This window comes from Pogonomyrmex barbatus, unplaced genomic scaffold, assembly GCF_055798465.1.
Source record: "Pogonomyrmex barbatus isolate J1 unplaced genomic scaffold, ASM5579846v1 scaffold7, whole genome shotgun sequence".
In the NCBI taxonomy this organism is placed as follows: domain Eukaryota; kingdom Metazoa; phylum Arthropoda; class Insecta; order Hymenoptera; family Formicidae; genus Pogonomyrmex; species Pogonomyrmex barbatus.
Window position 1 is genome coordinate 3,390,651 of NW_028297171.1, and position 15,865 is coordinate 3,406,515.

Below are 15,865 nucleotides of genomic sequence, written 5' to 3' on the forward strand. Positions count from 1 at the left end.
TATGCTGATTGACACACTTTATAGGAAAAATAATAAGCACCGGTGGGAGCGTGTAGAAAAGGCAAAATTGCGAAGCTCGTTTACGGACATACATCCGTCGTTGCTGGCTGAGCCGTCGAGTGGTCGATCGTTACTGAAAAATTCGGTCAACGAGCGGCCGTAACTTCACCGACGAGCCCGTCACAGAACGAGAGGATAACTTCGTTGGACGTGTGCGTGTGCGCGCTCACTCGCGTTTTCCTCGGCTTCGTCGACTGTAAACTTTTTTCGAGATCGGTAGGACGTGTTACGCCAGCGCTCATAAAACTCTTTCTCGGCTTCCTCTCGCATCATTCGGCACCTCCTTCTAACCTCGCATCGGAGCGGAGCAATTAACGACTTCTAAGAGCCTGAAATCGTTTCGCTGCCAACTTCCCCGGCTGTTCCTCCTCCTCCTCCTCCTCCTCCTTCATCTCCTCCGAGGCACATCTGACAGAGCCAATCGAGTGCACGACTAGGACATGACTTTGATGGCTACAATGGTTTTCCTTTCTTTTTTCTTAACTGCCGGCGGCTCTTTGACCCTTAAGGCTTCCCTCTTCAGATTCGCGCTCCTCCTTTCTCGCCTCTGTGGCCGCTGTCGCGGTTGAGAACGCGGACGACGATGACGACGAGGACGACGAGGACGACAAGGACGACAAAGTGCACTAACGGGGCCATCCGTGCGCGCCGCAGGCACCGATGGAATCCGAAGCCCCCGTGCTCGAGTCACATCTCACTCGGTTGGAATGTGTTTCTCGGACCGACATCTCTCTCTCTCTCTCTCTCTCTCTCTCTCTCTCTCTCTCTCTCTCTCTCTCTCTCTCTCCGTTTGTGTTGTACGTTGCCGGGGTTCCGTTTGGTGTTGTATATCTCGATAACTAAGCGCCGTAGAGAGCCAAGCTCCTAGGAATGCCGGCCGAGACACTTTGCGCGAGATAGGCCGTCGTCGCCGCATCGCCGCCGATGTTTTGGACTGAATAGAAATCCGAGAGTCCCTTTCCCACGCTTGTACGGACGCTCGAAAGGTGTAGGGATTCTGACCTCACAAAGGGAGGAAACATGTCTATCCATTCCACAGAATGGATCGCTCTACCACCAACGCCGTGTACAAACGAGTTCACGAGTCTGCTAATTTAACGCCGTGAAGTTTCAAATGTATTTCGTGTATACAAATATATTATGTGGTTTGATGTAATGTATCCGTTGCATTTACTATTTTTGCTGCTCATAACGTTTAAATTCACCGTTCTTAATTTTAGATATCTTATTATTAAGTAAATGTTATCACACGTTATGTTAAAAATATAAAGAAACTTTAATAAAAATTTACAAATATTTTAAACTTGACATAAAAATATTATAAGATTCTTATTTATAGTTAATTTAAAATAAGATATGATAAACATAGACACATAACATAGAAACTATTTTGTTTTTGAAATTATCGATCACTCTAAATTTAATAATTTTATAATTTTATAATTATGAACTTGCTTAATCAAGTCTTGAAAATATTTAAGCTTCTACGTTATCTTCATAAGATATTATTGTAAAATCTTGTTTTCCAGTTGTCAAAGTAGCTTGCCATAATTTAAAATAAGCTCTTGATGAAGGATGACTTGAGATCATACCTTGAGAAACATCTTGACTCTCCAGCAGCTATTAGCTTGTACTACAAAAGTATTTTGTAATATAGAGCTTTTAAAATTAAAAATTTAAATTAACAATAACTTTTAAATTGACAATCACTTTTTTTATTTACAAATTATTTTATTAATTATTGGAAAATTATTATAAAATTAATTTACAGTTGATTTCACTTCATATATAAGCTAAATAAAATATTTAAAAAATGTCATATATTCCACTATAAAAAAGCGGGCAATAAAATTTTATTTTACATTAATAATTTTAAAATTCGTTCCGATCGTACTTTAATTTAGTGTTTATTAAGCAACGATTTATATTGTTCTGCATTTATGGTGTATATCTTCGTCCGTTAACTCGTTGCCAAATTTGTCTGACGCAGCTTAGCATGTTATTTGTCCAGGCCTTCTCTTATATATCTTAAAGGAAGAGAGAATTCTCCATTCTCAGACTACAGCGGTCATGCGAAACGGAATTACCTCTCGGCAAAAGGGGCCTCGGTCTCGTAATATACGCACTACTCGCAATCGGGCACAAGAAAAGCAAGCAAATCTATTTCCCCCGTTCTCTCTCTCTCTCTCTCTCTCTCTCTCTCTCTCGCTCTCTCGTTGCAGCAAGAGCCACCCGACTGGTCCTGCGAATGCATGCTCGGCACGCCCTACGTCTTGGCCGAAGTATTAGCGCTAATGGCGACTACATTTTCCCAGGGAGCTGGAGCTCGCCGGACGTCCGACGTAAACACAACGCGAGCGGTATACGCCCCGACGCTACTTTCCGTGCCCGTTTCTAATTGCACTCGCGCGTATCTCGCGATCTTGCCTACGGGATTCGTAGCAACGGAGCGGAGCGCCCTAACTATGATAGTTATGGTGCCTGTCTTCCCGGGAGCCGCTCCCGGGACTCGACCCTTTCCCTCTTCTTATCCGAAAAATTCGAGATGGGAGGAAGGTACTAGCCTTTGTTTCCCAAGCACCGTCGGACACTTTCCGCCTGATCTTGCCGAACAACGTGACCATCCTCTTGACTTTCACGTGAACGTGGAAGCATCGCGTGGAATACTGATTAACGGCGGATTTACATCGACAAAGAAGTCTTAAACGTGAAAGAAGGCGAACGAGTAATCGACCGTGCAAACGCATGCAAACATGTGAAATGCGTGCGAATGGAGAATATGCCCGTTGAGAATTCGTGCTAATTAATCAAGTACGTGCCGACGGCACGCTGATGTAAATCTCGCGAATTTTATGGCATGCGTTTTAATTACCGAGGCGCGCCTCGCAAATCCAGTTAATTCAGATACGCGAAGCATAGCTTTGCCAACAGAAATTATTGACAGGAATTTTTCTTATAATAAAATTCATGCAACAGGAAGCTTTTTACCCCATGCCATCCTTTGATAACAATATATTCGCATAATAAGATTAAGACGGAATTAAATTTTTTACCGATCTTCGGTCTTCGGTATTCGTATTATGTGTCGCGCGCGGGCGTACTCGGCAACATGAAATTAGGAAAGAAAATTCCAGTATGAAAAACGGGAAAGTCATGATAAAGTAGGTCGTGGTTATGGCGCAAGATCAAAGGGTGCCTAGCTTTTTTTCTCGCGAGGTTGTAAACAGGAAATTTTCCACGGAATAAAGCCAGCTTGAGACAAACGCGAGCGGAGCAGCACGCGATGCCCCCTTGTTTGCATATGAAAATGTAATATCCTTAGCAAATTTACTCGGGGACGATATAATCTACGACAAAGAAACCGCGAAAAAAAAGTTACTGCAACGGCCAATCATCGAGGATATAGGGAAAATTATATAAAATTACAAAAAAATGTGGCGGCAAGTCAATTTGTCAAGGATATACGAGTTAGCAAATTAGAAATTAAAAGCGCATTAGATATTTTTTTTTTTTTCGAGAAAACGCTATCTCATTCACACGCTCGAATTAATGGTATTAATTTCCCTTACTGGGGGAGAAAATCGCAATCGTAAAGTGGCAAGAGTGAAAAAGATTTCTCTTTCTGTCTCTCTCTCTCTCTTCTTTTTCCGGCAGCCACGTGATGTTAGTCGGATGGAAATTATTCCGTGAGCTCGATGAAAATTCTGCTCTAAGCCGACTATTCATCTCGCGGAGCTTGCAGCTCGAAAGTAAAATCGCGTTCGAGAGTGCGGCAAAAATGATGAGCGAGTCCCGATATCAGTAAGTTACGCTCCGCTTGTAACGAGCGTCATCCGTGGCGCGCACTCGCGTAATTTCGCACAACGCTTTTGAGTCCTCTCTCTCCCCCCCCTTCCCTCCTCCGCCGCCGTCCTCACGAGGTATTCCGAGGCGAATACTTAGCTTATTAGCCGCGCCGCGCGTCTCACGGTAAATTTTGCCAACCTCACGAGATATACGCTTCTTCCCATCGTGTGACATCGCCTCGCTACATTGCCGACGAGTTTGAATTTGCGTAATTGGATTTCACGTCTCCTTTTTTTCTTTTTTTTTCGTTCGGCTCTTCCGCGTCCCGTCGCTAAATTACTTGCACCGCTGAGTATTGAATTTACTTCGGACTTTTCCTCCCCTCTCCTCCCCGCCGTTTTTGCCGCTACTTGTTCTAGCCACTGTTTATCGAGTACCATATTTCGTAGAAGGAAACTCGGAGATTATTCGCTTGAATGGGCGAAGGAACGGGCGAGTAGCATTAAATTTCACGACTTTACTTCGGGATTCGAGAGAGAGGAATATTTTGTTCCGGCAATGCTCGATATTTACCTCAGCTGCTTTGCATTTTTGTAGTTAATATTTCAAATCTGAGCCGCGCGCGGTGTCTATTTTCCACCGTAGATTAAATATTGCTTTCTCTTCTATTATAAAATAAGAAAAAAAAAATGACGTCCCAGCCAAGTATCCTGTCATCATCCCACACTTTCTACTTGTTGCCTTGTCTTCCCTCTTTCCCTCTGTACACGTTTACCTTAGAGTTACGTTGTTTGCGATGTCGGCTTTAACGCAGCGTGAGATTTATACTAACGTATGGGATATCGCGCGCATCTTCTGCGAAAATATAAAGAGATCAGGACCGGCTTAGTTTTTCATTTGGCGTCTATTTGAACGTGGCGTCGCAGCAAGAAACAACCCGCCGAAAATCCTCCTTCGATCCGCGTCGATAACAAAAGCCTCTCCTGTCTTCTCTCCCGAAAGCACGAGAGAGTTAGAGGGGGGAGGGAGGGGGGGGGGGGAGAAAGGACAGACGGAGAAAGAGAGAGAACGAGAGAGAGAGGATTTTCGTGCGGATAAACAGTATCGAGTATCGAGTGGAAAGCTGACCAGATGGAAAGCACAGATCTTCAAAATATTTAAAGTTATCGTCAAAATTCTTCGCGGAACTGCGGAAAAACGCGGGGAGGGAAAACGTCAACGCGCGAACTCGAGTTCCCGAAGGAAGTTCGATCCCTCGGGGGCAAATTCGTTGACCCGTGTCGTGTGTGTGTGTGTGTGTGTGTGTGTGTGTGTGTGCATCCGCGATCGCATCGCGCGCCGCATCGATCGCGTCGCGTCGCGGCGCGACGATTCCGCCCCCGGAAAAATTTCGATCCTTCCTTTCATCGGCGCCGCGTCAATTGACGCCGGAGTGCACTCCGGCATCTCGGTGTACTTGTACCTCCACTCGCGCTTCCCGGCGACGATGCATTTTCCAACGTCGCCTGGAGGATTAGCCGAGACGAATCTCGTTGTCGAGCGTTATCGAGCGCCGGCTGTCGTACGAACCGGCAAATATCTACGTTCGGATGGAGAGCGGTGCACCGCTCCTCGGAGAGCTCCCGCTCTCGAGGAGATCTCCTCTCCCTCCGGGCGTCCCTGTAATTTCGGCGAACGGTGAAATTAACGGCGGTGTCTTGGATGCTCCATTTATCCCGTTAATGTAATTTAGCATAAAATCAAGCGGGGGATTACGCGCCGGATCATGCTCAACATCTCCGACCAGACCGCTGCGTCTGACAGCCGGAGCGCGGAATTGACGCCAAATTGTTGCGAGCTACGAGCGGAAATTACAGATTGTACTCGGGATGAACGGGACGCGGTTTCGCATCTAAAATCGACGTGTTCCCACTCGTCTCAGGGATCAGACGTCAGATTATCATTACGGAGTTACCTCCAGATATGGAGATGGATACTTCTCGTTTAACGTTAACTCGGCTCTTTTCGAATGAATAACTCGCGCCATTCGCCGTGTTTATATAAGTATCTATTTAACCTTTGCGCGGGATAATTTACTAAAACGTGACGTCTATTTCTGTTAAGTTGAACTTTAACGTACGTAATTAGATTACTATTAACACTACGAGCGCTCATTAAACTCTGATCAAACTTTGAACAGGTAATATTCTGTGTACATCGATTATGATAACTATGTCGTTACGCGCGAGCGGATAACGCGTAAGAAAATTCGCGAAGCCGAGTCTTCGTGAACCCCCTCCCCCTCTCCCCCTTTTTTTTCCTTCGGATCCAGGAGAATAGTTGCGATCAGATGGTACGTTAGCAAATTGTTTATGAGGCGACAATAGCACAACTTGGATAGAAGCGTTGCTGGTATTCAGGAGTAAAAGGTGCAAAAAGAAGGAAATATCTCGCGAGGAGTAGGACAATAGCGAAGGACAATACATCACTCTGGCCTCTCGCTTCCATTTTTATTTCCTCTTGCTCCTCGGCCGTTTCGGGTGTTTCGAGAATTCTCTTCTCGGAACAAAAACAGTGTAATACATCCTTGATGGCGCGAGCGCAGCCCGGCGAATCTCGAAATTTGCCCCGCGAATAAAGCTCATCCTCGCATTGCGATGCAATCTTTAACTTCTCGCAAGAGATACACCGTCTGCTTTCGACCACTTTTCTATGAAATTTCTTCTACCAACTTTTCATCGTGGCGCGCGTTCGTTCGTTATTGAAAACGTAAACTCGAAGAGTGGCGGCGTCGTCCTCTCTTCTTCCCGGCCTGAAAAGTTCTCTTTCTCAATGGGGAATATAAATGCGATCGACCCCCCTCTCCCCTCTCGCGAGTAACGAGATCTCTAATGTTAATAGGCATCACTTTGTCATTATTTAATATCTCTCGTCCGTAATATCTTGTTTCTTTTCTTCTACCGACAAGTATGACTGGCAGAAGTTTAATAATTTCCCAGTGACGACGTCGTTTTCGTTCCTTTTAGAGACGAGGCCACGTTATAAGAACCGTCTCAAGATCCACAGCTTCAAAATTACTTTCGGACTAACAAGTTTGTACTTTTATTGAGTACGTTCGCGCGGCGTAAGTGCATTCGTTGTCGAATGCTTTATATTGTCGTCCGATGGCAGCGGGGGAGGGGGGGAAACGGCCGGACATTTTTGAAAGAAAACTCGGTTCGTTAAAGAGCATGCTCGGCGAGATAGGAAAAGCGCCTTCCGCGGTACCTGGTCTTCCTCTTTGAGAAAGAGGTCGGTTGCATGCAAAAGAAATGAGCGCATGCAAAACGAATGCGTTGAAAAGACCGGAGATAGGGCGGCCAACTCTCTCCCTCTCCCTCCCTTCCCCTTCTCTCTCTCTCTCTCTCTCTCTTGCGCGCGCGCGCGCGCGCACGCTAGGCGAAGAAAAATGTAAACTGGTGTTTAAGATACAGTCTGCGCCTGAAATTTATGCAAAATACGTACTTTGGAATTCCTGATATCGTGGGGATTCGCGCGAAGATGCGTCATGGTTCGCGGCGCGTCAATTTACAAATTGCATGAATCGTCGCGCGCGTTTCCTTCCTCCGGACGGAATTTCCACTCACGGAATTCCGCGTACGAGTACGACACGAAGAGGGGAGGGAGGGAGGGAGGGGGGGGAGAGAGAGAGATGCGCAGTTTCAAGCAACAGCTATTTCATTTGAACGCGAAAGTCGCACCGCGAGCGGCGCACGACGTATGCATTCCAGAGAAGAATGTAACCAGCATGCTTTAAGCTAAAGAAGCGTTACGTTTTCTCCCGGAGCACAAAAGAAGGGAAAAGAAAAACGGAATTAGCACTTGCCGTGCTGTCCCGCGCGAGCTTTCGAGCACGCAGCTGCGCCACGACGCTGAAAACTTTCCCGTTCTCGTTATGGCTGTTTATCTTTTTGCATACGCGACGCGGAACAAGCACGCCGGCTGCAATTACACCGTGACGGAAAACGAGTCGGGGAGGAATGGGTCTAGTTATTCTTCGAGGCCAAGATCCCGGGAGCGGAGATTCCGTAAAACGTTTCGCCAATCGCGAAAGAATCCAAGATCAAGTTATTTGCGATGCGGAATTACGCGTGAACGGTCAACCGTAAAATATATTACTACGAAGCCAAATTTGTTTTTTCAATTAAAAAAAAAATATATATATATATGTATACGGGTAATTTAATAAACTGTAAGTCGCGTATTAAAAACTCAACACATTTAGCAAATACGTCGGAGATTAAATTATTACAGGTATCCCATGGGAGTTAGCTGTAATTAAAACGATATAATTGCGCCGCGTTTCATTAGGCTGTTGCGTTTCATAACTGTGATGAACTGAAATAAAAATGTCTCTTTTAGCCGTTTACATCTCCAGAGAGTACTGGACGGTGAAAATTCTTTTTGTTAACGGGATCAACAATTCTCAATCTTTCTTCGCGTAATCACGCAGAGGATTACACATTCACGCAACGTTCCGCCAGTTATAATTACCGTCAATTTAAAATAGAAAGTAGTTGCGTGGAGGGAAAAAGTGAGCGAACGAAAAGAGCGATCGCGCTATAAATAGGGATGACGCGGGAAACTTTTCTGCGAGCCTGTCACGCACAATATTTGTCGTCGCAGCATGCGTCACTATAACGAGTTACTTGTTTATCTGTTAGTTTTGACGCGGCTTTGCTTTCACAAAAAGCAAGCGCATTCACGCGCTACAAAGCTGCGAAAGCGGCGACGAGAGCGCCGTGGCGATTCCGGTTGATTAAATTTATAGCGTCCGTATGATCTACGTAAAGGCATAAAAATGGAAAAAAATGGGGGGAGGGGAGGGATAAAAGAGAAACGCTTTTTGATCGATATTAATAATAACTTGCGTCGATTTAACGCGACAAGGAAATGAAATGCAGAGTATGAAATGCAATGTAACGCGAAATGGCTTGCAAGAAGTCGTAACGATAATGTGGCTGAAATGATGGTAAAGGAATAATGTAAGAAGAACGGTCGGCAATATCCCGGGCGATATCTGGACGTTCGTTCAGAACGGGAAAAAGAATCGAACTTGAGTTTCAACGCGGGAAGACAGACTTGGCACACAAGATGACATTCCGCAATGCCGCGGATCGAAATGGGGCGCGGATTTTTCGCCCTTCCATTGCCGGGCGGGATGAGAAATTTCCGTTCGATCTTATTGCGGCGGACTCGGGAAAGAAGGCGCAAATTTGCGCTATCACATCGGACACCCAGTCCATCCATCACAGCTGCCACTGTTCTTTCTGCGGAGATGAGACCGCGATACACTCCGAGGATCCAACGTGCGACCGCGGCTGCGATCGAACATGTCGAAAATCTTACGAGCGGGACACCTGTCAAATTAACCGCAAACAATTTGTACCGCGGGCACAAAAGCGGAATCGAATCGGTGGACCTTGTGGGAATACTGCAGAAAGCAGGTATACGGGGACATTGACGGTTAAACTCAATAAACCGGTTTTTTTCTTTTTTTTTTTTTTGAAGATAATTGCACGCGATTGCGATGGAATTGAAAATATGAAGCTGGGCGTCGTTAACAGAATTAAAATTTTGAAAAATCGCCCATTAACGTCTCTCCCTTGACGATTATGATTGATCGACCCATATCTAAAACTCGTTTCATCACCGTCGATCACGGACGTGAAGCCATAAACTTTGGGACTTGTACATATACGGTATGAAAACTAAACTCCCTTTAGAGGAGAGAAATTACTTTTACCTCAAACCGAGAAGGGCAGTGACGTCGATGTGTGTAGAAACTTGAATTTCCGGATAAACAAATTAGAATTATCGCCGGTGAATCATTCGATACGTTTTCCAAACAGCGAAATGTAGGAAATGTAGTAGTTTATCGCATAAGATAACGCTCATTTTATGCCGTGTCTATTGCTATCACTACCACGCCCCGCAGGCACGCATGTTATCATACTAATTCGTAATCGCATGCGACACGAACGCGCGCTTTGATGTGGACGCACGATGCTGTCAATAACGTAAGTACCGCGAATCGTGTTTACACAGAAATTCAAAGGGACGCGATTTATCGATATCAAGGATATCTACTCTCATTCACGCGCGCTCGTTAGTCGGCCGAAACGATGGACGCGCGATTTTACCGAGTCTCGTCACGTTACGGCCGACCAATCACGTCGACGGGAATAAGCTTTGTTACGACGAATCCTTTTGTTACCTAACGCGCTATTATTTTATCAACGATTTTAGTACTCTTTCATTGATCCCTCGTGGAAATCAACGCACTCGCGCTGCAAACAAATTAAATTGCCGTTATTAATTTACGCATTTACCGTTACATCGTTTTCATCGAGATTACACTTTGGCTTTTGGAGAAAATATGTAGCCAATAACAATTTCTCTCATTAATTGGATTTTTCCACAAGTCGGGCGTTCGGCTCCTCTCTCTCACTCTCTCTCTCTCTCTTTCTCTCTCGATACGTTCAAACGCGCGGCAACAAACAAGTTCCCCGAAACGCCATTAATTTATACAATGAGGCTCGCTAATTTCCGCGTACATGCGAGCAAACAAGGCATATTCGATAATGCGGCCTGAGGAGGAAACGCATGCAACTTGGCCGGATCGTCGTCGCGTGATCCCAGAGAGAGAGAGAGAGAGAGAGAGAGAGCGTCTTATCGATTGGTGTATTAGCTCGACAGGCTCACTGTGCGCGGGCTTGGAAGGAGGACAGGGGGAGGGGGGGGGGGTCGGAGGGATTGAAAGGGACGGCATCGTCTATGTCCCTGATACGGAGCGCGTGTACATACGTACATAATATTCGAGCCACCGTAGGCGTGGCCACCGGATGGATAATCCATGTCGTGTGCGGGGAGGGGGGGCACCGTAATTCTGCTCGGATGCACCGCTAAGTAAAGGGTTATTGGCAACCGTCCCCGACCAGCGGCCGGGTTCACATGGACGGCGATTCGTAGTAATGCGAACTGCCAGATACGACAAATATGGGAGAGCGATTACACCACGGTTACCGGGCCGGCTGGCTTGGCGCGCCTCGCCGTTTACAGAGCGATACTATTTACCCGGCGCATACAGGGCCGCCGCCAATTAAGGCTTATGTGCTTTTGTCACCTTCCGACAGGGTAAACTTCCTTCGGGCAACATGTCGGGCATTGTGGCGTCTCTGTGCTTCCTTAGCATGCGTAGCGTAAACTCAGCCACAGAGTGAGTATCCTCTGAAATCCGAGCTTACCCGTATGATGCACTCTCGGGGACGTGAAATGACCCTTTACGCTCTCCACACTGGCTTTTTGAAGATAATGAAAATTCTGACTGACGTTTAAAAAAAAAAGAAAGAAAGAAAGAGAGATTTTGACGCACCGCGCTTTGTGTTTGCATCAAGCGGACATAAAGATTCCGTATTACGATTATATTACGTCCGTAGCTCGTAAAAAGCTTCGGATAACCTGAAAATTTTTTTTTACAGCGCGCGTTTTGCGATCATTTTTATCGCGAGATACGATCAGGCGTGAAACCCGGCGCGCCGACAGCCGGGCAGGTCCGAAAATAACAACTGTCGGGGATATTCGCGTGACTTTTAACAGATATATCGATCGGGCGCGATTGCGGTCGAAAGGCTCCCGGTCGCGCAAACGAGTTCGCCAACGCGCCCCGGCGGCGAACCGCGCGATTTACGTTCCGGCCAATTAATTCGGCCGTCGAATCAGGGATCGCTCAGGCCAGCACGACGATATCGTCGCCAGTATATAAGTCGCCCCGCGTTATATAGCTCGGGGCGTGCTACGAAAGGATAGGCAGTCTCGTACATGTACGCGTCTGCTATTGGCAGAATCGATATACGTGCGATAATAGCAGCTATAGGACACCCCTCGTCCGCTCCCCCGTCAACCCCCTTCCCCCCCCTTTCCCGCGTTCATTGCCTAATAGGTCATACGCGGCCTAGCCCACCCCCGCTGCCGTCGTTCCATGGGCTTAGGGGTACTCGGTCGACGCGTTGCCTCGCGTCGCACCGCGCGCGTTAATCCGCACGTGCAAATTCGCGACGAGTTTGTATCCCCGGGCGTGCCGTGCATAGTTGTGACGAATGCCGCGGCTCACGTCGACAGCCCGACGACGACACGCCCGGATCGTGACGATGGCTTTAGCCCGGATTGACCTTAATTTTATATTTTGCATCGTGGAACGGAAATCTCATTATCTTCTAATCAAATTCTTCGAAAAAATATGAATATAAATATGATAATTTTAATTTTGGAATATGACGATCGGAAAGGGAGGGAATAATTTGCTAATTCTAACCGTAAAAACAAAATATGTAATCCTCTTTTTTACGAAAAAAAAAAAAAAAAAAAAAAAAAAAAAAAAAAAAAAAAAAAAAACAAAAAAAAAGAAAGAAAAAAACAGTTGCGTTGTGTGTGCGGCAAAAAATTAATATACATTTGTACGCAGCTTTGTATTAATAGAGTAAACTCGTGTAGAATTGTTGGAGGCGGATTATTTTTCCGGGGCAACAGAAATGTTATTAAAGCATCCCAGCACTGAGTCATACATAGGGGGTGTATTTCGCTCGTCACGCAGCAGCATATGTCTCACGTCTCTCACATTTGTATGCGTTTTCAAGAAGCACAGAACGCGTTTAATGTCGCAAAAATTCGTGCGCTCGGAACAAAGTAGCGTCGGACAATTATTTCCTTTTTTTACATTTTTATAGTTTCGTAACAGTAGCTAACGACCGTTCTTAACGTTAGCAATAACATTGTTTCTCCCGTGAATCGTACCGAGAGCTATTGCAAAAATCAAGAAAACGTGACGCGATCTGCATCTTTGTTATCGACGCATCGCGGGGGATTTGTCAGAGTTGGGAGTAATTGCGAAACTTCGATATTCAGCGGGACATTAATCATCAGCTATGACTGCAATTTCATCACGTAGATAACGAAGTGACCATCCGGATTCGGTACACCGGCTCGTGTCCAAACTTTCTTTCTCACGTAGAAGCATAAAGAAAGTTTTTTAATTGCGAACTTTCCGGGCGCCATCGCGACGCGACCGGTTCCTCGGGGCTTAATATTAAATATATTTGACGAGCTATTGACGTTGTAAATATTCTCCTCGACTCTTCAGGATTAACCGATATTAATGGCTTATCGACCGATTGACACGCAATTTCCCCCTTTGCTCGTTGCTCCTTATGTCGCGCAGGTGTTTACATCATTTTTATTGCACAAGTTACGCAAGCCAGGAGCGAGCAATAGCCCCAGGAAACTACTACGCATCGTAAACTGTTCAAACGCGACATATATAACTTGTCGCAAGTAATAGTTCGTCTTCATGAATGTTAAAGAGGATGAGACTTACGCGGCATCTTGGAGCGTTCATCGTACTAGATAGGCGTGTTTCACGCGACACCATCTTGAACATGCCATTTCCTGAAAGAAATATTTGACAAAAAATATTGTCTCAAGTTTATTTTGCATTAACCTTTATCATTATTTTGGGTTAAACCAAAAACTTAAGTCTGTGTTACAATACGTTGAAATAACAATAATCGAAAGAAATTAATAATTATCAAGAAATAACAATTAGAAAAAAAGGAAGGAAAATTAATATTATTTAATAAGAAATATTAATTTGTTTTTATATTCGCATATTTTGCATTCGCCTTATTATTTTACAGTTACAGAAGCCAAAAATTATTTCATATAAATTGTCTTGTTTCCTTTTATTTTTTCCTACAAATCCTACCTTTTTCCGTATCACTTGAACCACGCTTTATGCGTACGGCTGGAAATAAAGTAATTATTTTCAAAAAGAGGAGGAAGTGCATTAACGTTTGATGCAATTTTTAATAAAAGGACACACATTTTTCCAAACGTGCACATTTTCTTCGTCGCCCAGATGATACGTCAGTCGGGTAAGTATCACAAGCTGTCGATAGATCACGGAGGGACAACGGCGCGGCTAGCGCGAGCATGTCCGCCAAACGATATCTCTGGCCGATAACCCGAGGGCCCGAAATCTGGACGCGAGCACACGTCGATGGTACGGTATGGCGGCCGGCTACTGTGGCAGGGTGGAGCCAATAAAACACACGTGGCGATAAATCGCGCGCGGTCGCGCGGGCGTCGCCGAGCGGGCAATAATGGGCGCCTCGTGGCCAGCCGAGGGAAAGAGAGCCCGGTGGAGAGAAAGAGAGGGAGAGGGCCGGTTCCCGGGAACAGTCGGAAACCGAGAAGGGTTACTTTCTGGTGCTACATATAGGAGGGCCCCACTCGGCAACCGTCCATCCGAAAGCACTCGTGTACCGTGATCTATCGCCTTAACTTCTACAACATCCAGTCCTCTTCCTGGTCCCGCTAGTCGAGGAGCATCTCGCACGGCCTCACCTCACCTTGCCGCACGTGTTATTGCAAATCATGAGTTAGGTGATTATCGAAATGCTATTAAGCGACTTTGGATATCACTTACCGAACATTCTTTTTGCGAATAATCGCTGTGGGAGAATCCATAGGGGAGGTGAATCGATGAGTTTTTTCGATTCGCCCGCTGGGAATGATTCTCCCAAGAGAGCCGGTCAAAGCGCACATGGCGATCGCGAGATGCATTTTTCGTAAGAAAGAGCCTTTGACGAAAATATTCACAAGCTGCTAGCTGCCGCGGTTCGAGTTAATCGTGTTACGAGTGGGGAGCTGGGGAAATAATTTCGTTGCAAAAATGTGGTTGGTGCTTTGAGATGATATGATAAAGCGAGGCGATATTCTTTGAAAGCGTTTAAAGAATATAGAAGGAACCGTTATCATTGAGTTGGAACAGTTGGAACTTTTCTTTGTGATTGGAAATTGTATTTTAAATTTTCTTATGAGAAATAACTTTTGGATGATAAAATTGCGCGAGATTCAACGGCTATTTTTAATTTAATTATATTTTAATTTAATTATATTTATAATTTAATTATATTTAATTATATTATATTTTGATTAGTCTGAAGAGTTATAATTATGCACTAACTGTAAAAGAGAAAAGGAGAAAAATTTTTAGAATTTATTTTAATAAATAAATTTTAAAATGTAATTTTTCTGTGTATATATATCTTTTTTCATAATCATTTGTACGATGCTGTAACTGTAAGTCGATATGACCATTAGGAAATAGCAATCGACAGCTGACAGTTTCTCGTAATGATCCCCTTTAGCTATCCTTGAAGCTCGTTTGAAGAAATTAAGAATGACATCGAATTTTCCAGACGTTGGAAAAATTGATTTGACAGATTGAAATCCTCGACGTCGCAAGCATTCTACTTATTGGATCACGATATTTTATTTTTCTTCATATTAAAAATGACGTAACAACTGAATTATAAAATATAAGAACAGTCTTGTAATTAAAAGATATCGTTATTAATTATAGCATAATCAATGCCTACTTACAATTACGTTTCCATGCGAAAATTTTCATGTTCATGTTATGTCGTTCAACATTATTAAGCGAAGCAACATGGCGGATCGTCGACGTAGCTATTACGTGACATCGATTGATTCTCGAGAATACCTCGTTATAATCTTCCTCTGATTTTCTTAATTAGATAGAACGGATTTTCAGGTGCGCCTAAACAATCTCGAGTGTATCCGACATTCTTATCCGATATTCTTCTCAAGGACAAATCGAAGTGATCGTCTCTTATTTCTTCTCCCTTCCCAGATATTTAATTGGAAAGTGATTACTTTGATATATATTTGATATTTTATCCTTGTGTTTTATCCTAATCACTTTTATAATATTGAATTTAATTTTTTAATTTAGTTAAAAGAATTATTATTTCATCATTTTTATGCATCCATTTCGCAAATTCAGCCAAGCTAAATTTTTTCAGCGGGATAAATTTAATCGCGAGATAAAAATCCTGCTATTCGCAAGAATGTAAAAAATATAGTATTTTTATTTTTTGAATATGTAAATATTATGTAATAACTTTTAACATTTTTAAAT

At 44.3% G+C, this 15,865-nt stretch overlaps 1 protein-coding gene and 1 long non-coding RNA gene across 3 annotated transcripts in view; one reads left to right on the forward strand and one right to left on the reverse strand.

The window, feature by feature from the left end:
- Positions 1-15,865, reverse strand: part of LOC148934924 (uncharacterized) — a 214,717-nt gene that overhangs the window by 132,445 nt on the left and 66,407 nt on the right. For both annotated transcript variants that reach the window (XR_016140834.1, XR_016140835.1), the window contains exon 3: positions 13,238-13,308. This is a non-coding gene — a long non-coding RNA (uncharacterized LOC148934924). The remainder of the gene's footprint in view (positions 1-13,237; positions 13,309-15,865) is intronic.
- Positions 1-15,865, forward strand: part of LOC105429461 (opioid-binding protein/cell adhesion molecule homolog) — a 193,117-nt gene that overhangs the window by 6,505 nt on the left and 170,747 nt on the right. The window lies entirely within an intron of this gene.